The sequence below is a fragment of the Elephas maximus genome, chromosome 25 (genome assembly GCF_024166365.1).
Source record: "Elephas maximus indicus isolate mEleMax1 chromosome 25, mEleMax1 primary haplotype, whole genome shotgun sequence".
Taxonomy (NCBI): domain Eukaryota; kingdom Metazoa; phylum Chordata; class Mammalia; order Proboscidea; family Elephantidae; genus Elephas; species Elephas maximus.
The window spans coordinates 47,804,589-47,830,738 of NC_064843.1; the positions used below are offsets into that span (position 1 = coordinate 47,804,589).

The 26,150-nt window shown below is 40.4% G+C and overlaps 1 protein-coding gene across 6 annotated transcripts in view; it reads left to right on the forward strand.

Moving 5' to 3' along the window:
- Nucleotides 1–26,150, forward strand: part of PLCB4 (phospholipase C beta 4) — a 446,434-nt gene that overhangs the window by 69,609 nt on the left and 350,675 nt on the right. For 2 of the 6 annotated variants that reach the window (XM_049869962.1, XM_049869963.1), the window contains exon 3: nt 24,011–24,156. The exons of 3 other annotated variants lie outside the window; for them this stretch is intronic. The gene's annotated coding sequence lies outside the window, so the exon portion shown is untranslated. Of the gene's footprint in view, nt 1–24,010; nt 24,157–24,178; nt 24,346–26,150 lie in introns of those variants that run through there. One more of the 6 variants, XM_049869964.1, reaches the window with a different exon arrangement.

Sequence of the window (26,150 nt, forward strand, 5' to 3'; positions counted from 1 at the left end):
TTTGCAGACACTGGAGAGTGGGGTAAGGGGAGCTGATCAGACCCAGGACCTGGCGTTTCCCCTTTCTTTAAGCAGTCTGCCTCAGAGCGTCTGCTGCTGGTATCTGTGCTGGTCTACTCACCAGCAAGCTGTGGGCGCTGCCTGAACAAGGACGCCCCTCCCGCCTCTCCTAGTGGGAAGCCTTATCCACATTATGGAAGTGAGCAAGTGCTTTCCTGAGTGCCTAATGTGTGCATACTCCATTGTCGATATACGGAGAATGCAGACAGCCACACTGGGAATTCAGGGGCCCAATGGGAATATTGCATTCACATTCCTGTTTCATCTCAACTCCCTCAGTATGTTCCTTTTCTCAGTTTCTCTCTCTGAGCAACATCTTGCCATCTCCATTTCTCTCCCTCTTTGCAGCAGTTTCTTCTCTATTCCAGCTCCAACATCTTTCTCACCTCCATCCCCTTGGCTCCATTTTCAGGGTCAGTATTACTTCTCACCTGCGTAGTTTTATTTGCCTCCTGTAATGGCTTGAATTGTATCCCCCTAAAACCTGTGTTGGAGTCCTGATAGCTGTTGTTGTTGTGTGCCATCGAGTTGATTCTGGACTCCTAATGGCCCCATGTGACAGAATACAACTGCCCTTTAGGTTTTTCTAGGCTGTAATCTTTACAGGAGCAGATCTCCAGGTCTTTCTTGCACAGAGCCTCTGAGTGAATTTGAACTGCCAACCTTTTGGCTAACAGCCGAGTGCTTAATGATTGTGCCACCAAAGCTCCCTTTCCTGACCCCTAAGCCTATGGATGGAAACACTGGTGGCATAGTGGTTAAGAGCTATGGCTGCTAACTAAAAGGTTGGCAATTTGAATCCACCAGGCGCTGTTCGGAAATCGTATGGGGCAGTCCTACTCTTTCCTATAGGGTTGCTGTGAGTCGGAATCTACTCAAGGGCAACAGGTTTGGTTTTTGTTTTCAAGCCTATGGATGTAATCCTATTTGGAAAGAGGATTTTCTTTGTTATGTTAACGAGGCCATATCAGTGCAGAGTTTGTCCTAAATCAAACCACATCTGAGTGATAAAAAGAGTAGTATAGACACAGAGACAAGCAAGCAGATGCAGGGAGAATACCAGCACTATCTAAAGACAGTGGAGGCAGAAGAGTCTACAAGCCCAGGAATTCCAAGGATTTCCAGCTACTAGAAACTGAAAGAAGCCCTGGTGTCCCAGCGATAAGAGCTCAGCTGCTAACGGAAATGTCAGCAGTTCAAATCATCAGCCACTCCTTGGTAACCTGTGGAGCAGTTCTGCTCTGTCCTATTGGGTCACTATGAGTTGGAATGGACTTGATGGCAATGGGTTTGTTTTGTTTGGATTTCGTTTAGAAACTGAAAGAGACAAGGAAGGAATTCTACCTACAGTTAGTGCCCCGAATTCAGATTTCTAGCCTTCTGAATTGTGAGAAGATAAATTTTTGTTCTTTAAAACCACCCACTTGTGGTATTTCTGTTACAGCAGCCCTAAGAAACTAAGACACCCCCTAACTGATTTCGCCATATTCTGTTGTCCTCCCTTGTCTGTCCCAAGTTCACCTCCACTCCCCCATTTTCTTGAGGCACTGTTCTGATCCCACAGCCCCTGCTGAAGTCTTCAGTGTCTCTGCATTACCTGGTGAATAAATCAAAATTCCTCAACTGGGGACTCATGCCCCTCCATGCTGTGACACCTCCAGCCTTATCTTGCTTTCTCCAGCCATCCAATATCTGGTTAGAAGGATCTGCTCAGTCACTGTACTTCCCCCCCCACTTTGTACCTGGTTCCCCACCTGAGCTGCCCTTTGCCCCTCATGCCTGTGAGCCCATCAGTGCTCTCACAGCTTAAGAGCTGTTTCCCTGAGGCTTCCTCATACCCCACCCTAGGCCCTGCCCATCGCCTGCACCATCTTGCTTATCTTTACAGTCTCCTTGCTTTTTTTTTTAATAATACATTTTACTTTTTAGGACAGTTTTAGATTCACAGAAAAAAATGTACAGAAAGCACAGAGAGTTCCCATATACTCCCTCTCCCCCACCCCGCCCACTGTTTCTCCCGTTATTAACATCTTACATTTCTGTGGTATATTTGTTTAAAACGATGAACATTTGTTTAAAACGATGATACAATTTTGATACATTGTTATTAACTAGAATCCATAGATTACATTAGGGTTCTCTGAGTTGTGACAACCCTAATGGCACAGCGGTTAAGACTTACAGCTGCTATCCAAAAGTTTGGCAGTTCGGATCCACCAGCCACTCCTTGGAAACTCTATGGGGCAGTTCTACTCTGTCCTTTAGTATTGCTATGGGTTGGAATCGACTTGATGGCAACGGATTTGGTTTGGTTTTTGGTCTTCAAGTTGTATAGTCTCATGGGTTTTGACAAATGCATAATGTCATGTGTCTGCCATTACACAGTAGGTTTAAAAAAACCCTAAAAATACCCTGTGCACCACTTATTCACCCCCTGCCCCATTCCCCCCCAACCCCAAACCTCTTTGGAAGTTCTCAAACTTTCCCAATGTAGTCATTTATGAGTGTATCATTGGAGACTCCTCCCATCAGTTCTCACAATGTAGCAGGACATCAGCCCACTTTTGTGTCCCTTCACAGTATCCATTGAGTACTTGGCATTCCGTCAACCAATGGGCAGATGCTTGTTCAAATCCCATAGTCCCTGATTTGGCATACTTTCCATCTCTATATATTTTTTCCTTTTTTGAGGATTTTGGACTTATTGTTACTGTGGTAAAAATATGTATACCAAACCATTTGCTGATTCAACATATTTTACATGTACAGTTCAGTGACATTAATTACGTTCATCCTGTTATACAACCATTGCCACTACCCTTTTCCAAATTGTTCCACCACTATTAACAGAAGCTTAGTGTCCCCTAACCAATGGCTCCCCCTTTCTCCCTCCCTCCCACCTCTGCTAATCAGGAATAAGCTTTGTTCATAAGCTTTGTTCTGTATACGTTTGCCAGTTCTAGATATTTCCTATGAGTGAGATCATACAATAATTGGCCTTTTGTTTTTTTTTATTGAATTGTTTCACTCAGCATGCTGTTTTCAAGGTCCAGCCTCGCTGTAGCATGTATCAGGATGCTGCAGAGTAATTTCCCTGCCTTCCTTTCCTAGCTGTCCTTTATTGTTTTTTTGCTCAGTAACCACCACCTGTTACTAGAATCTTCTCTCCTGGCTTCTGGCTTCTCCACAGGGCTCTGGGCTGCTGTCAAGTGTTCCTCCACATGTCCCCTGTTTTTTGCCCCAGTTTCTCATAATTTCCATACACTGATTCTTCTGAGTTGCTGATTCTCTTCCACTTAACTTCAGTAATGTTGGTCCTGAGTACTTGTTCCCAAGGCCTGGGTCAGCTTATGTCTTGTCTAATGTACGAAGTGGCAGGTTTAGAATTCTTAGAACAAGTAGGGCAGTTGTTGGACACATCATTATAAAGTGTGCTACTAGAATATTCTGAAACCCTTTAAGGAGAGTTATTTTGTCTTCCCGTGAAAGGCAAAGATGAATCTTCAGTGGAAATGGCACTTTAATACAAAGCTTTGAATGAGTCTAACACAGGTGGCTCTCAGAGGACATTAATCTTAGAAAAGCCATGCTTCTCATTATGTAAATTTTTTTGTTTTTCCTAGTTATTTATATTAAGTTGGCCATATATAAGGTTTATTCCTGATGCTGGGTTTGTCTGTTAGGCCTAAAACTCCAGAATAGTAGGGTTATAAAATGCTACAGTTTTCAGTTTTAATTATTACCAGCAGTATTCCTATAAACTTCTTTCCCCTAGAACTTTTGTATATAAATGTTATTTTGTATAGAAATGTTTTTTTCTTTTTTTTTGGTCAGCATTTGTGCTTGAAGATAACATTAAACATGAAGTACATTCTTAGGTTTCCTCGGTTGTGGATAGACTAACTTGTTTAATTTTTCGTGACAGTTTTTGTCAGGTACCAACAGGGATAGAGACAAAAGAATATCTTATTAAATTTTTTTTTTCAGATTGTAAAAATGGTGCTTCTTATAGATAACTTCGAAAATTCTTGAAAACATAAAAATGAAAATCACTCTTGTTTTGCAACCCACAAATAATCACCATAACTTAATGTTATATATATCATATGTAATATATATTGTGTTTTGTAATAAAATGGGATTGAACATACAATTTTTATCTTGCTTTTTTACTCCTAACATTGTATTGTGCTTACATCTCCATATAATTTTGTTTTAAACATGGTTTTGAATGGTTGCCTACTATTAAATCATGACGAGTTATGACTTATTCCAGCAATATTCTATTATTGGTTGTATAGGCATTTTCTTTTTTGCTCCATCTGCTTTGAAATAGTTTCTACTTCTCTTCAAGATGTGGATACTTAGAAATTGTCATAGAAACATCTATTCCATGAGAATGCATAAATTAATTAGGTGTGCACTCTTGATTCAGATATACAGTATTTCAGACATTAGAAATGGGAAAATTTATTTTGTCTGAATGATGTTGTATCACGCAGACATTTAAAAGTCGAATGCATGTAAAGAAAGGACCAGTTTTGTTTGTGTTAATGTTGGGCTAAGTTTAGAGACTAAAGCGTTTACAGACCATTAGCTGTAATACTTCACTCTTGAGACCACTTGTCCTAATGAGCTGTCAATTATTGTGCATCTAAGTATAGTTAAAGGGACCATTGGGCTTGCAGTTTAAAAGCCAGCACTTATAAATGTGAAAGAATTGAATTATAAATGTGGTGGTTCAATGAGTATCTACTGCGTCATGTCCCTCTGCCTGGATGCAGTGTCTGGTCTCTGAAAGACTTCAGTGTTCATTGAAAAATAAGAATCAGTTAAAGTGTTGTGCACGTATAGGGTTACACAATTTATTTGTTATTTACAATATATTTTTTTAAACCAAGTGTCATGGATCAGTATTTCCTTAATAAGCATGCAATGAATTAGTTTTCAACTGACACTTTGCAGTAAGGAGAGGATGGAAATTGGAGCTATTGCCCTTAACTTCTCTTTGTATTTGATTCAGTGATGTTACAGCCTATCAAAATGTATGTTCAGCAATGCCTGAATATCAAGTAGTTTCCAAATAAAGTTTGCCCTTTCAAAGTCCATGGACTTTTATAACATTTTACTATAGCCTGCTTATTCATAGGCCATAACTGGGTAACATTTCACTTTTTTTATGGTTAAAAATGCCTTTCTTTTGCTTTGAATATGCCAATTCTAAAATTATCACTTTGTTAAGAAACTCCTAGAATTCCTTTTCAGGAATTAATTTATTTTTTGCATTTCAACTATTTTATCTTGTTCTGAAAAGTCAATATTTGGTGTATGAAAAAAATTCCCCTTAAATTTAATTTCTTCTTCTTCTTTATTTTTTTTTAACACAAAAGTTGTACCTGCTTGCAATACAGGTGAGTAGAAATTTTTTCAATTCCACCCTCTCTTCAGTTTCACATTTCTCCAGAGAGCAAAGGTCATTAGCTGTTTGGTGAGTATTTTTCTCCATCTTTCATCAAAGCTTTTAGAAAGACAGATAAGTAGGTAAGTAGATAGGTGATATGCAGATAATAGATTTTCCTATATATAAATTATATATATTTAACAATTTATGTATAAATCATCCCTCCCTTTTTTTTTTTTTTTTTTACATAAGGCAGTAAAACACAAGATTCTACAGTGTACATAGCTATCATGTAGACTAGAATAGGGGTCAGCAAACTTTTTCTGTAAGAGGCTAGAAAATAAGTATTTTTGGCTTTGTAGGCTATATGATTTCTGTTGCCACTATTCAATGTTTCAGCACAAAAATGTCATAGATGGTACCCAAACAAATGTGTGCAGCTGTGCTCCAACAAAACTATTTATGGGCACAGAAATTTAAAATTTTGTATAATTATGTGTCATGAAATATTATTCTCCTTTTTTTTTTTTCCAACCATTAAAAAATGTAAAAAACGTTCTTAGCTCATAGGAACCATGCAAAAGGAGATGGTGGAGATGGCAGGCTGCATTTGGCCCATGGACTATAGTTTGCTAGCCCCAGGTCTAGCGTAAAAATATTATTTACAGAGTTAATTATGCTATTTCAGAGTTAAATAATACAGAGGGAGTGTTTAGTGGATCCAGGCAGATAAACACAAAGAAAATACTTGTTTTATAGAGTAGACATTTGCCATTGTATAGATAAGAATGAAACCACAACCAAACTGGTTACTGTCAACTGGATTCTGACTCACAGTGACCCTCTAGGACAGAATAGAGCCTGCCCCATAGGATTTCCAAGGAGTGGCTGGTGGATTCAAATTGCCGACCTTTTGGTTAGCAGCTAAGCTCTTAACCACTGTGCCACCAGGGAAAGGAAACATCAAAGAAGCAAGTAAGAGAGAAAAGAGATGGGAAGAGAGGCCCAAGTACTGGGGGGACAGAGAGGGTCTTGGTGCCATGCCCAATTCATAAACTTCCTTAGTATTTCCTGAGGGAGAAGTAATTCTGATCCTTTTTTTGAAGCATGACAATAATAAAAACTTCTACATCAAGTTGAAGCCTATATTTGCACAGATCGCCCTCATACATGGACTGTGGTTTGCAGTGTTTGTTGACAAATAACCATCTTTATAATTGACCAGGTTTTATATACCCTGAGTTGGATTTTTAAAAGTTTATTGATTGTGAAGTGTTATATTACTTATAAGACAAAGTAGAAACATTGATGATTTCCCTGAAAATATGTTACATGTTTAAGTCTTTCCAAATAGATGCTTTATGATGTTAAGATCCACCCTGTTGATTTCATTTCAAGGGTTGCTCTCTGAATGCTTCTGTTGCCCTCCATTTGAGCCATCTGCCACTTGTGTCTCTTGATGGCAGTTCTGCTTTCAGACCAATGGGAGCACTGTGATCCAGTTTTGCTGCCTTCTGGAACAAACACTGGTTTTAATATCATAAAAAATAAAGCAATAGGACAGCAATTTTGATTCTCATGAAATTGTCATTTTCTACCATAATTGCCAAGTACACCAATAGAATTCATAAAATGGAAAACTTATTTTTCATGAAAGAAAGGAACATTTCATTAAGGATTATATCATCTAATTTTATATCCTTGGTATGACTTAGGAAACCCTAGTGGCGTAGTGGGTAAGAGCTATGGCTACTAACCAAAAGGTCGGCTGTTTGAATCTGCCAGGTGCTCCGTGGAAACCAGATGGGGCAGCTCTACCATGTTCTGTAGGTTTGCTATGAGTCAGAATCGACTTGACGGCAGTGGGTTTGGTTTTTTGGTTTGGTATGACTTAATAGGAAACTCTGGTGGTGTAGTGGTTAAGTGCTACGGTTGCTAACCAAAGGGTCGGCAGTTTGAATCCGCCAGGTGCTCCTTGGAAACTCTATGGGGCAGTTCTACTCTGTCCTATAGGGTCGATATGAGTCGGAATTGACTCGATGGCACTGAGTTTGGTTTTTGTTTGGTTTATGACTTAATAAAAGTGTGTGTATTAAGAAGCAGAAATGTCTTTAGTGTGTGTGTGTGTGTGTGTGTGTGTGTTTTAACCACTTCTTCCATATTTCATTTTGCTCACCTGAGGTAGAGAGTGAAATAGGGCCTCATTTTCCTCAAGTATATAACTTAGCAATTCGGGGAATGAAGGGTGTTCTTATTAGATAACCAAATATAAGTGTAAGTATACACGTACGCAAATGCACACATTCATATGTGAAAAGAGGTTGTATTATTTATTCTTTTCAGATGTTCATGGTATAAATGTTTAAGACTATCGATTAGCATAAAGAAAAAAAACGTTAAAAGTGTATGTATTCTCAACACCCAGTCATAGCCACTATTAATAATTTGGGGAATACGTTCCAGTGTCTGCCTCTACATACATATGCATGTATACTTATAGTCAATCCTGCATTTATCTCTCAGGTAGCACACACTGCTTATCTGTTCTGTTCCAGGCACAGTGTAAGGCATTGAGGATGTAGCAATGATTAGAGCAAACCAGAAACCAAACGCACTGCCGTCGAGTCGATTCTGACTTGTGGCTGCCCAGTAGCATTTCCGAGGCTGTCAGTCTCTACAGAAGCAGACTGCCATGGCCTTTCCTGAGGTCTCCTTTGTGTTAATGCAGGAGACAGTCAGTAACCAGCAGGCCACTGTATGTCTGGTGGTGGTGAGTGCGGTGAAGAAAATGAAGACTAGGAAAAGGAGTGAAGACTGGTGTGTGCGTGTGTGGGCAGGGGGAGTGTCTGTGTGTGTGTCTATGGGTGTCTCCATGGGTGCGTGTCTGTGACCAGGAATGAGGACCTGTCGGTAGGGTGGTGGGGGCTGTGCAGCCATCTCTGGGGAGAACGTCCCAGGCAGAGAAAATAACATTTTTGAGTGTATGTGTGTGTGTATATATAAAAGTAAAGATGATAATGGAGTTATACTGTCCACACTCTTTGTAACCTGCATTTTTAAGTGTAAAAGTCTAGCACGAGCATTTCCTATATCATTAAATATACTTCTAAACAGACATTATTCTGAATGTCATACTATACTATTACATGAATGAATGAGGTTTGTTTTTTTTTTTTTTCCAATATCATAGACTGATTAAAAAAAAAAAAAAACTATTTTAAGCAAGGCTGTGAGGAATATTGTTCCCTGAAGATAAACCTTTTTGCACATCCTTAGGATGAAATCCTAGGAGCAGAATTGTTGGATCAAAGAATAACCACAGGTTGAGGCTTTTGGTATATGGTGATAAGATTAAAAATATTCTATGGCTACCTCATAGCTCAGTGTTTTCCTTCCCCCAGCTGCCTTCACCCTTCCCTCTGCATTTTCAGAGTTTTAAATCTAAGCAAGAGTAGCTACCATCTCCCAAAGTTTAAGGAACGCTGCACTGAAATAACATAGGACTTTAGTGATGCATTTTAGTTTTTGTTCTGAATTCAGATTCTTATTGTGGATGCGAGAGCTAATGCATTATTATAATTGCATCATTGCACAGGCTAACAAAGTCCTATTTGTTGCTTACAAAGTCGGCATGAAACAGCGAAAAAAAAAAGACATTAAGCAAAACAAGCCAGCAGCCATGGAGATGCAAGGGGTCAGTACAAGTTTCAACATGTCATTTCATTTTCTTTTTTCTGAGGTCTGAAAAAAGCCTAAGAATATTGAGCTGTCTTACAAAGGAAGCATTCAGTCTTGTGAGAAAATTATTGTGCTGTTTTTAGCTTGCCTCACGAGAGATTTTTCTACAGCAGCAGGAGAAAATGAAAGTTATTATTTTAGATGAAAATTTCCTAATTTGCTGTCACCTTCCGCTGGTTTTCCTTCAGGTGACGTTATCTGTAATACTAATACGAACCGTATTGATAACCACTGACATAGCATCTACGCTGTGCCACGTACTGTAATATCTTATTTAAAGGCATACGGGGAATTGTTTTCAGTGAGACCAAGTAGAAGTTTTCACTAGAGGGTTCGCAGCTCTAGCCCCTTGAGAAGTCATAGACAGCAGTAGAAAGGCTGTGCTAGGTCAGACCTCTCAAACTCTAACCTGCACGCCAGTCTCTCTGGCGTCTTGTAAAAATGCGGATTCTGATTCAGTAGGGCTGGGGTGGGGCCTGAGACTCAGTGTTTCTAAGAAGATCCCAGGGGATGCCAGTGCTTCTGGTCCAGGGACCACGCTTTGAGTGGCAACGTGTTGGAAGGCATCGGCACAAAGCTTTCCATTTACCCGGGAGGAAAGTGAGGGCCAAAAGGGTGGCAGGTCCTGCCTCTGTCGGTGGCACAAGCCTGCTGGCAGTGGAGGGCGTGGGTAGGGGGTACGGGCCCTCTGACTTCCAGGTGGTCCTTTCTGCTCTTTGTTCTTCATGCTGTTCATCTAGGGTAGCCACCCCGCCCCCACGATGAGCTTACAGATGAGTTAGATTTTCTTTTTCTTTTATATATCTTCCAAGTTTTCATCAGCGATCATACATTTGTCGTATAATCATTAAAAAGTGAATAAATGCTTTTTATAAAATTGAATAGTCACCCTCTCCAAATCGTTATTGATGGTTCTTCTTGGGCCTCATTTGTCTCACCTGATCTCTTTGAAGTTAATATCAGGTGTGTGTTATGGTAGGTGGGGAGGTAGGTCTTTGGGTGGGTTGGGAGACACTTTTGGGGCCCTGCCCATATCATTCTTGGCACTGACCTTTTTTATGCACAATTTCCAACTGCCTGCATCTGTGTTTCCTCACCTGAGGGCTCTCTCTGGCTGCCTGCTTTGCCCATGGATGGGCTGTGGAATTCGCTTTTTTTTTTCTCTTCACCCCAGGGAGAGGTGGAAATTGGTATATACTCACCCCAACTTCCTTGCCTCAAGTGGGATCACCGGAGAAGAGTGTTTTACACAGCCTCCCAGAGTTCCCCAGCGGGATTAGACTCCAGTCACCCAGGGTGGCAACTTGCTTGATAGCATGCCTTTTTTGGCTTCCTTTCCTTCCCTGTCTCACTCTCCCATTTGCTACTGGTATTGCCTGGGATCACCTTCCAAGTAACCTAGATAGATGGATAGCTGCTGTTGAATCATCTCTGACTCATGATGACCTAATGTATACCAGAATGAAATGTTGTACAGTTCCTTACCAGCGCTGAAACGCTTGAAACGTTTGAATCTATTATTGAGGCTATTGTGCCAGCCTATTTTGGTGAGGGTCTCCCTTACCCTCACTGACCCTCTACTTCTCCAAACATGATGTCCTCCTGCAGTGATTGGTCCCTCCTGATGACGTGCCCAAAGTAAGCAAGTGGGACAATATTCTGTTGTAGTCCCTAAGGTTGTTATTGGCTGTTTTTCAGAAGTAGATAGCCAGGCCTTTCTTCCTGGTCTGTCTTAGTCTGGAAGTTCCCCTGAAGCCTGTCTACCATGGGTGACTCTGCTGGTCACCCATCAGGAGCACAGCAACAGGCAAGCCACCACAGTATGACGAACAGGTGGTGGCTCTAGGAAACTCCTTGTTCTCAAATTCTTCATTCAGCGTTTGCTTCAGGGAGAACCCAGATTAAGAGAGCTGAGAAAGTATTCTGTGAGTACCTGCTTCCATGCAGAGATACTCTGTTGCAGGGCATCAGTGAGTTTATGTATTTGTGGTGAATTCTTACTGTGTACGTCTGCCTTTCCACTCCACGCAGCCCAGGGTTCAAGAGGAAAATTGAACCTGTTCTCCTCAGTATTTGAGCCTTTTTGTTTAAATCTTTTAAACACAAAATATATTTTCAGAGTTGTCTTTTTTTTGCCTCCTTACTATCTCAACAACGTAGTCCCCTGATTTAATTACTGGACACGGAGCTAGATCCGAAAGAAAGAAGACAAACAGCTCTACAGTTAGGTTTCCATTTGGTTAAGATAGTTGTTTACTATATATAGATACTTGAGTCTTGCTTTTGCTCCCATGTTTAGCCTCGGGGGCTCTTCTTGGTTGTGTCTAGTTTATTGTTATTGGCTCATTTTGACATTCTCTATGTATCGTATTTTTAATATATAATTATGTATTTAGCAACAAGTATTTTTAATATAAAATTATGTATTTAGCGACAAGCTTTGAAAGAGATTAAGTTTCCGGTACTGGCTACTCAGAATACAAACGTAGCCAGGCATGCAAGCCTGCCTTAGTGTCTTTGGGGGACTCTGGCATCTTGCGAGGTGTGAACTTCCACTGATCTTTGGGAGCTGTTAAAGGAGTACCTCCTTAGAGTATTTACATGGCACCCCTATTTAAGGCAGCCTGTGCAAAACCGCAGAGAGTAAGTCCTAGACTAGTGATTACAAAGGGAAAAGTGTGTGTTTCTGAAGTCTGCAGCTAACTACCACCCTCCCTAAGCCAAAAATAAATCTTTAACCATCTGTATGACAACGAAGTAGATTTGGTGGGAGGAAGATGTAGGCACACTTCAGAATGTCAGCTTCCATCTTCCTTTTTTGAGTTGAAAACATAAATTACTTTAATTGATGTGTCGTCTAGCCCGTTTATAGCAAATGAATAACTTTCAAAGTAGAAAGCAGTTTTAGCTACAGAAAATAGGGGTGGCGCTGCACATGTTTTCCCCTTAAAGTCATTGAAAGAACATCACAGCAGATGTTTTCTTTAATGTTCTCTGTGTTTGGATTGCTTTCCCATGAAACTCATGAATGATGTTTGCACATGGTAGTGTAGTTTCCTGGGTTAGGAGCAAATTTTTCTGCTCTGATATGTGGAAGATTAGAAACCTCTTTGTTGACTTGGCACAATGGTTGCTTTTGGAAAAAAGGAAGTAATTTTTCTCTAAGTAGGATACGCCGAAGTTGCGATCGTTCTAAGCAAGAAATTAATATAAAGTTCAGGCAAAGCAAACTCATTCGTTGCTCCTCTGTTCTAACACAGACCACTACATTCACCACCTCCATCAAAACATAGGAGGGCAATTTAAACTGGGAAAAGAATGTCAACTCTTCTTGTGAAAGGAGTCTCTGAGGGTTTCCTGGGAAGGCAGCTCACCTTTTCTGAGCCTCTCGCCTTCCCTTCACCTGTGGGCCGTTGGATAGCAACATGGTGTGAAAGTAAATTAAATTTAGAGGACACTTAGGCGGGGTGCTAATAGCATGTCTTAACATGTTTATCATGGTTTGAGGAGCAATAACTGATTATCTGCCGTGGCCCAGATCTGCTCTGTGCTGGAGATACCTCAGAATGACCTGTTCTATTAATCTTTCTATCCATCTATTGACTGATCCATTGATTTATCAACCAGTCAACTGACTTATCTCTCTCCTTTCCTCCCTTGTTCCCACCCTCCTTTCTATTCTTTCTTCAAAACTAAAATGTCATCCAAAGCTAGAGTCAGGTAGTCTCCTGGGAGCTGAGCCCTGAATTCTAATCTTCCCATGGGTCATCACTAATAAGATATTAAAGATGTCCCCTCACCTCTGGGACCTGTAACCTCCTCACCTTTGAAATGAAAGAATGAGATGAGCTCCTTCCGGTGCAGTTGGCAGTTAAGAGCATAACCTCTGGATCAGAGTGCCTCTGTATGGAGCCCAGCTCTGCCACTTCCTGTCTGTGGGGTCTTTGCTGACTTGTTTAATGTCACTGTGCCTCAGTTTCCTCATCTGTGAAACTGGGGTCATAACCGTACCTACCACTGAGAACTGTTCAGAAGATTAAATGAGATAATACAAGTAAGTTGGTTAGAATAGTGCCCGGTGCATGTTAAATGCCCAATAAATGCTAACTTTATTATTATTATTATCGCCTATCTTGTCTGAATACAATAGATGCTCAATCTTCTTAATTTTGTCCCTGTCCTCTTTCTATGCCTGTCTCCACAAAGCTCATAATCTAGTAGTAATACAAGCATAATTACCTTGTAAAAACAGAGGAAGAAAGTGGCATAGAACTGGTATTAAAGGGTGAGTAGATGTTTGTCGGGAAGAGAAAGCAGGAGGGCCATTGTCAGCAGAGGGAACTGTGTTAGGAGGCAGGAAAAAGCTTAGCATGCTTGGTGAACAACAGTGAATTCTCTGAAGAGCCTTTTTCATTGAAGATTATGTGATTGTTTTACTTCCAGTTCTGTACTAGGAGCTGGCTAAGGGAGGCACTAAGAAGTGTGGTAGTTTCAGTTTTAATTTATTATGTATGGTTTCATGTCTATAATCATTGCTTTTAATACATCTGTTGATGGCTTAGTTCAAAAGTTCTGGACAAAACAACATAGTCTACAAGAAAACTCTTTTCTAGCAGTGCTGGATTGTTACGCTGGTGACCCCAGATAACTCTGTCTCCCATCACTCATTCTCTTGTATAATCTTCTCCTTATTGCCTCTAGTTATGACTTTCTCTGGACAGTGGGGCAGTAGCGAGCATGATGCAAGCAGAGGCTTGACGAGTACTTGCACATTAGGGCTCGACCCCTTGGAATGCTCCTTCATGGAAGCCAGGCTTGATGATATATAGAAGCTTGGTCTAGAGAATTAGATGATGGATAGCTATGTGGAAAAAGAGCCTTGGAGGATGAGAGGCCATCTCGAATGTTCCAGCCCCAATCAAATTCCCTGCTGAATGCAGCCTGTTGTGTCGTAACCTCAGTGGTACCACGTGGAAGAGAAGAACTGCTCTGCTGAGCCCAGTCAACCAGTGAATCATAAGAAATAATAAATTGTTGTTTTAAGCCACTGAGTGTTGCGGTGGTTAGTTACACAGCAGTAGGTAACTGAAGCGATGCCCTGGTTTTAAAAGGTCTGGGCAAAAGTGTATATTCTACCAAGATACCTTATGTATGCTTTGGTTTATAAAAGACTACCTTTCATACTGCTGTAATGCTATTAAAAATGAGCAAGGGCAGATGTGTGTGTGTGCATGCATGTGTATGAGTTAAATTGTGGGATCATTGCTACCACCTTCGTAACTGAGTGTCATGCATGAAATACTTTTATTTCCACAAAGTCTATACCTAAGGAATTACCTTGGAAACCCTGGTGGCGTAATGATTAAGTGCTATGGCTGCTAACCAAAAGGTTGGCAGTTTGAATCCACCAGGTGCTCCTTAGGAGCTCTATGGAGCAGTTCTACTCTGTCCTATAGGGTTGCTATGAGTTGGAATCGACTGGATGACAATGGATTTGCCTTTTTTTTAAGTACCTAAGGAAGACATCTTTGAAAGTAATTACTCTTTTATTCATGCAGGTTGTGGTAGACATTGAAAAGTATGAAGGAGAAGGTACTCAGAATTCCACCAGCCAGAGGCCAACTTTGGGAAATTTTCATTGTAAAGACTTGATTCTTTGAAACCGTATTGTATAAATTAGTAAGTTAGATCCATTTCAGAGTGTAGCTACTCTAAAATCCTTGTAAAAGCAGTGGATGCAGATATACAGATTCTTGTATTGAATTTATGGTTTGAGATGTCCCACTGCTCTGTTTCCCTCTCCACACTGCCCTCAGATTGCTTTTTCTGAAGGCATATTTTTTACTTAGTTCTCATCCATTACTTAGAACCCCGCGGTAGCTCCACACTGCATCCAGGGCAGTGGTTCTCAAAGAGGTAGTGTCCCCATGGGGACATTTAGCTATGTCTGGAGACTTTTTTTTTGTAATGGCATTGAGATGTGCTGTTGGCATCTAGGCCAAGAATGCTGCTAAACACACACACACACACACACACACACACACACACTAGACAAATCACGCCACCCCCAACAAAGAATTATCCAGCCCCAAATGTCAGTAGTGGCACTATATTGAGAAAACGTGCTCTGGGGTAGAGCCCGAACTCCCAGCTGTTGCTGTAATTTCTGACCTCATCCCTTACCCCTTTCATGCATGCTCCTTATGCAATACCAGGCACCTTTCTGTTTTCAGATCTTCTCACCCCTCTGGGCATTTGATGATGCTATTCTCTCCATTTGGAATACCCTTTCCCCAGAAGTAATTATTCTCTGTGAATTCTATCACTGTGCTTTGTGCATACATCCATTTTTGTAATTACACTGAGCTGCGATTGCTTTAGTTTTTCAATTAAAAAAATATGTATATCTATATTTGCCATTTTAACCATACGGTTCAGTGACTTTAATTATGTTCACTATGTGGTGCAACTATTACTGATATTTATTTCCAGAATTTTTTCATCACCCTGAACAGAAACTCTGTACCTATTAAACATTTACTCCCCAGCCCTCTTCCCCCCAGACCCTAGTAGTCACTGATCTACTTGCTGTCTCTATGCATTTACCGATTTTAGATACCTCATTTAAATGGAGCCATACACTGTTCTTTTGCATCTGGCTTATTTCACTCAGCGTAATGTTTTCAAGGTTAATCCATGTGTTAGCATGTGTTAGGACTTCATTCATTTTTATGGCTGCATAATGATATTGCATTGTATGTATATACCACATTTTATTTATCCATTTATCCGTTGATGGACAAGTGGGTTATTTCCACTTTTGCTATTGTGAATAATGTTGCAATGAACATTGGTGCACAAGTACAATTTTGAGTCCTTGCTTTCGGTTCTTTTGGGTGATACCCAGGAGTAGAATTGCTAGGTCATATGGTAATTTATATCTTTAATTTTTTGAGGACCCACCAAACTTTTCCAAAGCAGCTGCACCATTTTATATTCCCAGTGGTTAAGAGCTACGGCTGCCAATCAAAAGGTCTGCAGTTTGACTCCACCAGACGCTCCTTGGAAACGTTACGGGGCGGTTCCGCTCTGTCCTTTAGGGTTGCCATGAGTCAGAGTCAATTCAACAACCAACAGGTTTGCTTTGGTTTTTTTAATCAGCAGCGCGTGAGGCCTCACCAACACTTGTTATTTTCCTTTGTTTAAATTTTATAATAACGATCCTAATGGATAAGAAGTGGTATCTCGTTGTGGTTTTGATATACATTTTGCTAATGACTGATGATGTTGAGCATCTCTCCATTGCTTATTCACCATTTGTGTATATTCGTTGGAAACATTCAAGTCCTTTACCCATTTTTTTTTTTTTTGTGCACTAGGTTGTTTGTCCTCTGAACTTTAGGAGTTCTTTATATTAAGCCCTGATTAGATACAGGATTTTCAAATGTTTTCTTCCACTCTTTAGGTTGTCTTTTCACTCTCTTGGTAAAACCCTCTGATGTACAAAAAATTTTAATTTAGATGAAGTACAATTTACCTATTCTTTTGTTGCTCATGATTTCCCCGTTGAATGTACTGGGCACCCTTTTCAAAAATTAGTTGGCCGTAGATATATGAGTTTATTTTTGGATGCACAATTCTATTACATTGGTCTACATGTCTGTCCTCATACCACTACCACATTGTAGTTGATTACTGTAGCTTTGTAGTAGGATTTGAAATCAGGAGTTATGTGTCCTCCTCCTTTGTTGATTTTCAAGATTATTTTGGTTATTTGGGGCCCCTTGCAATTCTATATGAATTTAAGGATTGGCTTTTCCATTTCTGAAAAAGAAGGCTGTTGGAATTTTGATATGGATTGCATTGAACCCGTAGGCTGCTTTGGGCGGTACTGACACCTTAACAATATTAAGTCTTTTAATCCATGAACATGGGATATGCTTCCATTTATTTAAGTCTCCTTTACTTTCCTTCAGCAATGTTTTATCGCTTTCAGTGTACAAGTATTTTACCTCCTTGGTTCCATTTATTCCTAGGTATTTTCTTTTAGATGCTGTTAGAAATGGAATTGTCTTAATTTCCTATTCAGATTGCTCATTGCTGGTGTATAGAAACCCAGCTGATTTTTTGCATGTTGATCTTGTATCTTGCAACTTCGATGAACTTGTTTATTAGTTCTGGTAGCTTTCTTGTGGAATCTTTGGGTGAAATTACTTTTCTAAATCTGTTTTTCCTACAAGCTTGCGAGTTCAAGGTGAGAGCACCATGCCACATGCCTGGCAAATATTTGAGTGAATAAATGAATGCTTTTACTGAGACCAGTACAGAAAAAAGGGCAAATACTGCCTGTGTTGGTACTAGTGGTTCTGCCTGTCTTCAGCAAGCTCCCTTTGCCAGTGGGTGAATCATTCCTGTGGAAGGCACTGTGAACTGGATGCCAGTTCTCCTTGCTGCACCCAATTTTAATGTTACAGAACTCACCTCATTCTTCCTCAGGGGAGACAGTGCTTTGTACTCCAGATGTCCAATTGTACAGACGAGGCAATGAGAGATTTTTAGAGAAGTGAAGGGCTAGTTAAAGACACTTGTCTTTTGTCCCTAACTGTATTATATGCTCTCTAAGCCACATTAATATTAATTATGCATATTATAGACCAGTTGTTCTCAACCCTGTCTGCAGATCAGTATCACCTGGCAGCTTCAAAAAATATTGTTACCGTTGTTCAACCCCAGATATTGTGATTTAATTGGCCTTGGGTATATCCTGGGCTGTGGACGTTTTAAGTTTCCCTGTTGATTCTTTTGTGAAACCAATTCTGAGAACTGCTGATATTAGACAATTATGCTGATTGTAGTTATTCATGTTAACATTTCCAAAGTAATTTAATGTATGCCTTTTTGGTAATTTAATATTGCTTAACAATTTTATAATTTTAAGTAATAAAGTTAGTACTTAGTAACTTTAGTCAAATTTATAATTGTAAAAATTATAATAAGATAATTTAATAGATAACATTTTGGTAAATGACACTGTATAACCTCAGTTTTTCTTTCCTCTTCCCTCTTGGCCCTGCAACCTAGATGAATTATCATAGAGATGCAGCCGACCCTTCTTCGTGTTGGAGGAAGTTGGAAGGAAACTGTGTTTTAGATAGTGTGCCATAAAGGGAAACCCTGGTAGTGTAGTGGTTAAGTGCTATGGCTGCTAACCAAAAGGTTGGCAGTTCAAATCTACCAGGCACTCCTTGGAAACTCTATGGGGCAGTTCTACTCTGTCCTATAGGGTCGCTATGAGTCGGAATTGACTTGACGGCAGTAAGTGGTGCCATAAAGACACAAAATTAGAGCTTTCCTCTTGGTTCCCATTTTACCTCTCCTATTTCCAACACCCACATATTCTGAATTCTTTGTAACTAAAATAAAAAGTAGCAAGAGCACCCATGGTCCCAAATAATTCTTTCATGAGCCTCATAGTTACTTTCAGGTTTTTTATTTTATAAAGGCGATCCATTTCTTATGAACGTGCTAGTTAAGAAAGAGAAGTGAAGGGACTTTTGAATCCCTTGTGTTCATCTTCCTTGTGCCCTCCTCTGCTCCTGTCCACCCCACCCCACCCCCCATATGTATGCTTTTTGCTCGCTTGTCAGATGTTTCCAAATATTCCTGAGACCGTGTCTCGGTCCCATGTTAGAATGGCCTTGCCCTCCACTAGTGGTTGGAATGATTTTTGCCGTTATTTTAAATATGAGAGCTAGAAATACAGGCCTCATCCATTCCATGGCACTGCATGTCAAACACCATAATCTCTTTTAAAGCATCAGTTTACACAAAATCAGGACCCAGTGGCTTTTGCACCGAGTATGTAAGCACTGCTGTAGAATAGCTTTTCTCGGCAGAAAGCAGTAGCTTTCAAGAGAGGAATAGAATCATTTTAAGCTGCAGAATTTTAGATTGCTATATACTGTTTCTAAACAGAAATGATAAGGAATGACAGAGTTGCAAGAGATTAGCAAGATAATAGAGATAGTGCAACTCTCCCACTTCTTTTTTTCTATTTAATAAGGCTCAGGGTGATTCTGTAAGCCATTGGTTGATCAATATTTATGGAATGCCCTCCACCCACTTCCCTTTTTGTGCTTGGTGTGGGGAATGAAAGAGTAAATGATTTGCCTGAGGAGACATAGAATTATGGCAGAACAGAACTACACAGCAGTTCTCTGTTTATCTCTTGAGGATATTCATTTAAAAGAAACTTATGGCCTTGATTTTTTTTTATAAGTATATCCTATAATGGATTAAGAGGATAGTCAATAGATGTTTATATCAGACTTAGGAGTTTTAAAGTAATTGATTATGTTTTCTTATAGATGTCGTTTTTTAGTTATAGGTGTCATATGCTATTAGTAAGCAATACCTTTTAAAATCTAATAGCCATTTGGTTGACAGGTTGGATTTTTAATTTCTAAAAAATAATTATATTTATGGTGGTACAAAAGTGTTTTATGCTTTTTCTGAATTATCTGAGTTTAAGAAAACACTGCAAAGAATGGAGTGTTGTTCCGGTCCTGGTACTGGGCTGTGTGATGTAGGTCCCTTTTACTGAGGTTGTAAATTTTTAGCAAACTTCAAAGCTCGTGAGAAAAAATCCATAACCCATTGCCACTGAGTCAATCCCAACTTGTAGCGATCCTATAGGACAGGGTAGAACTGCCCCATAGGGTATCCAAGGAGCACCTGGTGGATTTGAACTGCTAACGCTTTGGTTAGTAGCCGAACTCTTAACCACTATGCCACCAGGGTTCCCATCAAGAAGCTTAGAGATGATCTTATCTAAGTTCATTTACAGATGAGGAAAGTGAGGCCCAGGGAGGTTATGTTAGTTGCTGAAGTTCTCAGAGCTAGTCAAAAGCCAAACTGCAGACAAGAAGTCAAACTTTTTGACTCCAAGTTCAGTGTATTTTTCCTTCATTGCAGAGTAAAAACTGGAGGCACAGTTGGTTACACACACACACACACACACACACACACACACTCTTTATGATGAGAGTATTTTCAGAGCTGTGGTTTTATTTATTTTGTCTCAGACTAACTTCTCCCGAAAAAGATTTGGCACAAGAGTTGGAGTGCAAGTAGCTTATTTGAGAGGTGGTCCCAGGAAGCACTGGTAGGGTAGAAGGGAAGTGAGATAAGGAAGGAAACGTAGCCAATATAATATATGCTGATAACCAGATTCCACCGTGGGCAACTGAAGATCCTTCCTGCTGGGGACCTTTTGAAGACTGTAGAACAGGCTTCAGAGATGTCCCATTGGAGGGGTGAGGAACTAGATCACTTATTTACCAACTCCTGAGTCATTGTTTGGGGACTTTCCTGGAGACTTTACCCTGAGCCACTTGTAGTTAAAAAGTTCACAGTCAGTGAGCCTTGGTCTTTGAGGAAGGCCTCTTCAGTGTGCATGAGTATAGAACAGAGCGTAGAGGGAATGTGGAGGGGGATATAGTTGGGTTACCAGCAGGTCCAACATACATGTACTCAGAAAGAAATGGAAATGAACTTGTGCTCCTACCTACAAATCAGTTCCAACATTGAAAAACACCTTGTCTTAGCTCTTTGTCATTCTTTCCATCAGTACATCTAGCACTCTAGTATGGGAAGAAATAGGTATTAAAATGATACCCTCTGTTTGCCCCTACAGATCCGTTTCCCACTTTGTCCAGGCCATGCTTATCCTGGAGGCTGGGCTTTAGTTGTATCTCTGGGCTTCCTTACCTTTGACTTCCTGTTGGGTTCAGGCAATGAGAGGCTCTTGAAGGAGATTGGAGGGAGGAGGACAGTGAGGGCAGGGTGTTATTCCTCCAGGTCACCTCCCGCCCTGGTGCTGTGTATTGTCTCTGCCCCTCTCCCAGAAGCCATCGAACCTGTCGGGAGGCCCTGTCCTGCAGCTACAGCTACTACTACTTTTTCTAGCTTCTGGTGGCCTTGTCTTCCTGCACCTTCAGGTCTAGGACACTCACAATCCCAGGTTGGTTTCCCTTAACCCTATCCATATCCTAGTGAATAATCTCTTATTAAACCCCCTCGGTTGCCCCATATGAGTGTTCTGCTTCCTGCTGGGACCCTGCCTGAGGCACCATTGTTGAGGAGTTTTTACTCTAGTTAGGAGTGGGATGAAAACAAACAGTTGGAGATGTTATGAAGAAATAAGGTAATGAAGCATAAATTGCATTTGAGCCCTAAGGGCACTCCGCATGTAGGATGCATTAACCAAAGAAGGGGTACTTATTAAAGAAGACATTTTTGGAGAGGTGCTTTAAGTTGTATATTGGTAATCTGTTTTGTTTTTTTCTCTCTCTCTCTGGGTAGCTCTGTTTAAATAATGAATTGAAAATTAGAATCTGCGTTATTATGACAATGTATGCAGTTAGTTTTAATGTATCTAACAGTGTCATTTAGTTATAATGTATCTGACAGTATAAGGTAGAATAATATGTAATTCAGAGAAACAGAAGGATGAAATGGATCCATCCATCTAGAAATTTCAGAGATTTGCCTTCTGTTTTCTAGTTTTAGACAAGTCAGTCTTTTCCTCTTAATTCCGTATATTTCTCATCTCTCTAATGGGTTATAATCCATTTTTTGAGAGTTTCCTATAAAAGCTGGTGTGAAAGCTATTTTGGGCTGCTTAGAATAAGGCACTATAGCGACAGAAAACACTCATTCAGTACATGTTTACAGAGAGCCCATTGTGATTCAGGCACTTTGCTAAGCGCCGTGGATTCAAAATGAATAGTATTTGATAACTGCCTTCAAGGAAATCACAATGTAGTTGGGGAGATAGATGTTCAAACAAACAATTATGATAAATATTTTAAGTGTCATAGTTACATTTCAGAGTCTTTTGTGTGCATCTAGATGAGGACATAGCTAAGTCTGTCAAGAAAAGGCAGAGAGGCTGGTGAGTGACAGGTAGTGCTTCCTGGAGCAATGACATTGAGTTGAGTGTTGAAGGACAATAAGGAGCACATCAGAGAGGAAAAGGGGAGAATGGCATGAAAGAAAGTATGGAATTTCCTGGTGGGTTGGATAATCAGTGAAGCATAGGATTTGTCCAGAAATATACTCCAAAGATTTAGGACTATAAATAAAGCAAAACAAACAAAAACATTATCTTTAAGACTCTTTAGACATTTAACAGGAAATGTATTGCTAGACCTCATGCAGTAAATACTCTAAAACACTGAGCACTGCTCCCATTGGGGTCTTCTTTCGGTACATGCTTTTGCTCAAATTTGTGTGTACTTGTGCCAAATTCATTAAGATAGAATTGCCTTGAATTGTGTAAAATACAGAAATATGAATTGTTTGGGAATATAGTGAATTTCCATTCATTTACTAATGGTTATGTTAGCATCCATACTTCAGAGTCACCTGTTGAGTGGAACGTATCTGATACCCCTATCATAAGAGTTCCTTGTGCCTTTTTACTTCTCATCCTTGTAGTAGCTGGACTACTCATTGGTGAAGTCTGTCCTGTCATTACTATAGTTGTAGGACATGGTGAATTTCTGACCGCCACTACTAATTAGGACACTGATGAATAAGAATTCCTCTGCAGAGAAATGAGCATAATGTTGACTATAATACCTAGATATTATAGTCAAATATTTTGTGATTGACGAGAACTGAAACCTCTTAAGCTGGTTCATGTTAAAGGCTGGTTTGTTGTCAAGAAACTGTGGCCTCATCAGTTACAAGGAAAATAACAAAACCCAGCCAGATCTCTTGAAACTAGAGTAGGAAAGCCCAGAGTTAGGCTTATACCCCCTGTCATACAGGGAGCTGCATCTCTGCTTCTCTTGGCATATTTGCTATGTTTTTTCCTTATTGTTCTTTGCTACCTTGCTCTATTTCTGTTTTGCAAAACACTCCAAAACTAATTGGCTTAACACAACCATTTAGGGTCTGTTATGAGTTTATGGGCTGAGTACAACTGGACCTTTCTTCTGCTCTGTGTGGTGTTGGTTAGGGCTGTAGTTATCTGGGGACTCAAATGAACTGGAATGCACAACACAATTCACTCACTTGGCAGGTAGTTGATGCTGGCTGCAGGATGGGGGCTCAGCTAAGATGTCAACTTGAGTACCTCAGTTCCCTTCCACATGGCTCCTGTCTGTATGGGCTTCTTACGGCATGGGGGTTGGGTTCCAAGAGGGAGCCTTCCAAATGTGCAGAAGCAGAATTTGCCAATCCCTTGAAGGTTGGGGCTCAGAAATCCCTGTCCCTGTCCCACTGCATTGTAATGGTCTAAGAAGCCACAGGACCAGCTTCCAGGAGATAGGATATAGATTTAACCTCTCAGTGGGAAGTATGACAAATAATTTGCAACTACATTTTTTTTTTTCACTCGTGTCCTCCAGCCCCAACTTTTCATGGGAAACTTTTAGTTCAGCTTTGATCACCAGTATCTTCTCTGTGTCTCTTAGTTCACGTGGTCCCGGGAGACACTCATATTGGTTGTTGGTCAAACAGTGGATTGACTAAACTTGGTCCAGTCATCTGTGGCTAAGAGGGCCAAGTATTATGCTACTAAGGATTTTGTTTTTTGTTTTTTTTTTTCAGTAATTTTTGTTGTGCTTTAAGTGAAAGTTTACAAGTCAAGTCAGTCTGTCACATATAAGCTTATATACACCTTACTCCATACTCCCACTTACTCTCCCCCTGATGAGTCAGCCCGCTCCCTCCTTCCAGTCTCTCCTTTCATGACGGTTTTGCCAGTTTCTAACCCTCTCTACCCTCCCATCTCCCCTCCAGACAGGAGATGCCAACACAGTCTCAAGTGTCCACCTGATACAAGCAGCTCACTCTTCATCAGCATCTCTCTCCAACCCATTGTCCAGTCCCTTCCATGTCTGATGAGTTGTCTTCGGAGAATGGTTCCTGTCCTGGGCCAACAGAAGGTTTGGAGACCATGACCTCCAGGATTCTTCTAGTATCAGTCAGACCATTAAGTCTGATCTTTTTATGAGAATTTGGGATCTGCACCCCACTGTTCTCCTGCTCCCTCAGGGGTTCTCTGTTGTGCTCCCTGTCAGGGCAGTCATCGGTTGTGGCCGGGCACCATCTAGTTCTTCTGGTCTCAGGATGATGTAAGTTTCTGGTTCATGTGGCCCTTTCTGTCTCTTGGGCTCATAGTTATCGTGTGACCTTGGTGTTCTTCATTCTCCTTTGATCCAGGTGGGTTGAGACCAAATGATGCATCTTAGATGGCCGCTTGTTAGCATTTAAAACCGCAAATGCCACACATCAAAGTGGGATGCAGAATGTTTTCATAATAGTATTATTTTGCCAGTTGACTTAGAAGTCCCCTTAAGCCATAGTCCCCAAACCTCCGCCCGTGCTCCGCTGACCTTCGAAGCAAGCATTCAGCTTATCCTGGAAACTTCTTTGCTTTTGATCCAGTCCAGATGAGCTGACCTTCCATGTATTGAGTATTGTCCTTGCCTTCACCTGAAGTAGTGCTTATCTACTAACTAATCAGTAAATAACCCTTTCCCACCCTCCCTCCCTTCCCAGCTTGTAACCACAAAAGTATGTGTTCTTCTCAGTTTATACTATTTCTCAAGATCTTATAATAGTGGTCTTATACAATATTTGTCCTTTTGCCTCTGACTAATTTCACTCAGCATAATGCCTTCCAGGTTCCCCCATGTTATGAAATGTTTCACAGATTCGTCACTGTTCTTTATCGATGCGTAGTATTCCATTGTGTGAATATACCATAATTTATTTAACTATTCATCTGTTGATGGACACCTTGGTTCCTTCCAGCTTTTTGCTATTGTAAACAGTGCTGCAGTAAACATGGGTGTGCATATATCTGTTCGTGTAAAGGATCTTATTTCTCTAGGGTATATTCCGAGGAGTGGGATTTCTGGCTTGTATGGTAGTTCTATTTCTAACTTTTTAAGGAAACGCCAGATCGATTTCCAAAGTGGCTATACCATTTTACATTCCCACCAGCAGTGTATAAGAGTTCCAATCTCTCCGCAGCCTCTCCAACATTTATTATTTTGTGTTTTTTGGATTAATGCCAGCCTTGTTGGAGTGAGATGGAATCTCATCATAGTTTTAATTTGCATTTCTCTAATGGCTAATGATCGAGAGCATTTTCTCATGTATCTGTTAGCTGCCTGAATATCTTCTTAGTGAAGTGCGTGTTCATATCCTTTGCCCGCTTTTCGATTGGGGTTGTTTGTCTTTTTGTGGTTGAGTTTTAACAGAATCATATAGATTTTAGAGATCAGGCGCTGGTGGGAGATGTCATAGCTGAAAATTTTTTCCCAATTTGTAGGTGGTCTTTTTACTCTTTTGGTGAAGTCTTTCGATGAGCATACGTGCTTGATTTTTAGGAGCTCCCAGTTATCTGGTTTCTCTTCATCATTTTTGGTAATGTTTTGTATTCTGTTTATGCCTTGTATTAGGGCTCCTAACGTTGTCCCTATTTTTTCTTCCATGATCTTTATCGTTTTAGTCTTTATGTTTAGGTCTTTGATCCACTTGGAGTTAGTTTTTGTGCATGGTGTGAGGTATGGGTCCTGTTTCATTGTTTTGCAAATGGATATCCAGTTATGCCAGCACCATTTGTTGAAAAGACTATCTTTTCCCCAATTAACTGACACAGGGCCTTTGTCAAATATCAGCTGCTCATATGTGGATGGATTTATATCTGGGTTCTCAATTCTGTTCCATTGGTCTATGTGCCTGTTGTTGTACCAGTACCAGGCTGTTTTGACTACTGTGGCTGTATAATATGTTCTAAAAATCAGGTAGAGTGAGGCCTCCCTCTTTCTTCTTCTTTTTTAGTAATGCTTTACTTATCCGGGGCTTCTTTCCCTTCCATATGAAGTTGGTGATTTGTTTCTCCATCACATTAAAAAATGACATTGGAATT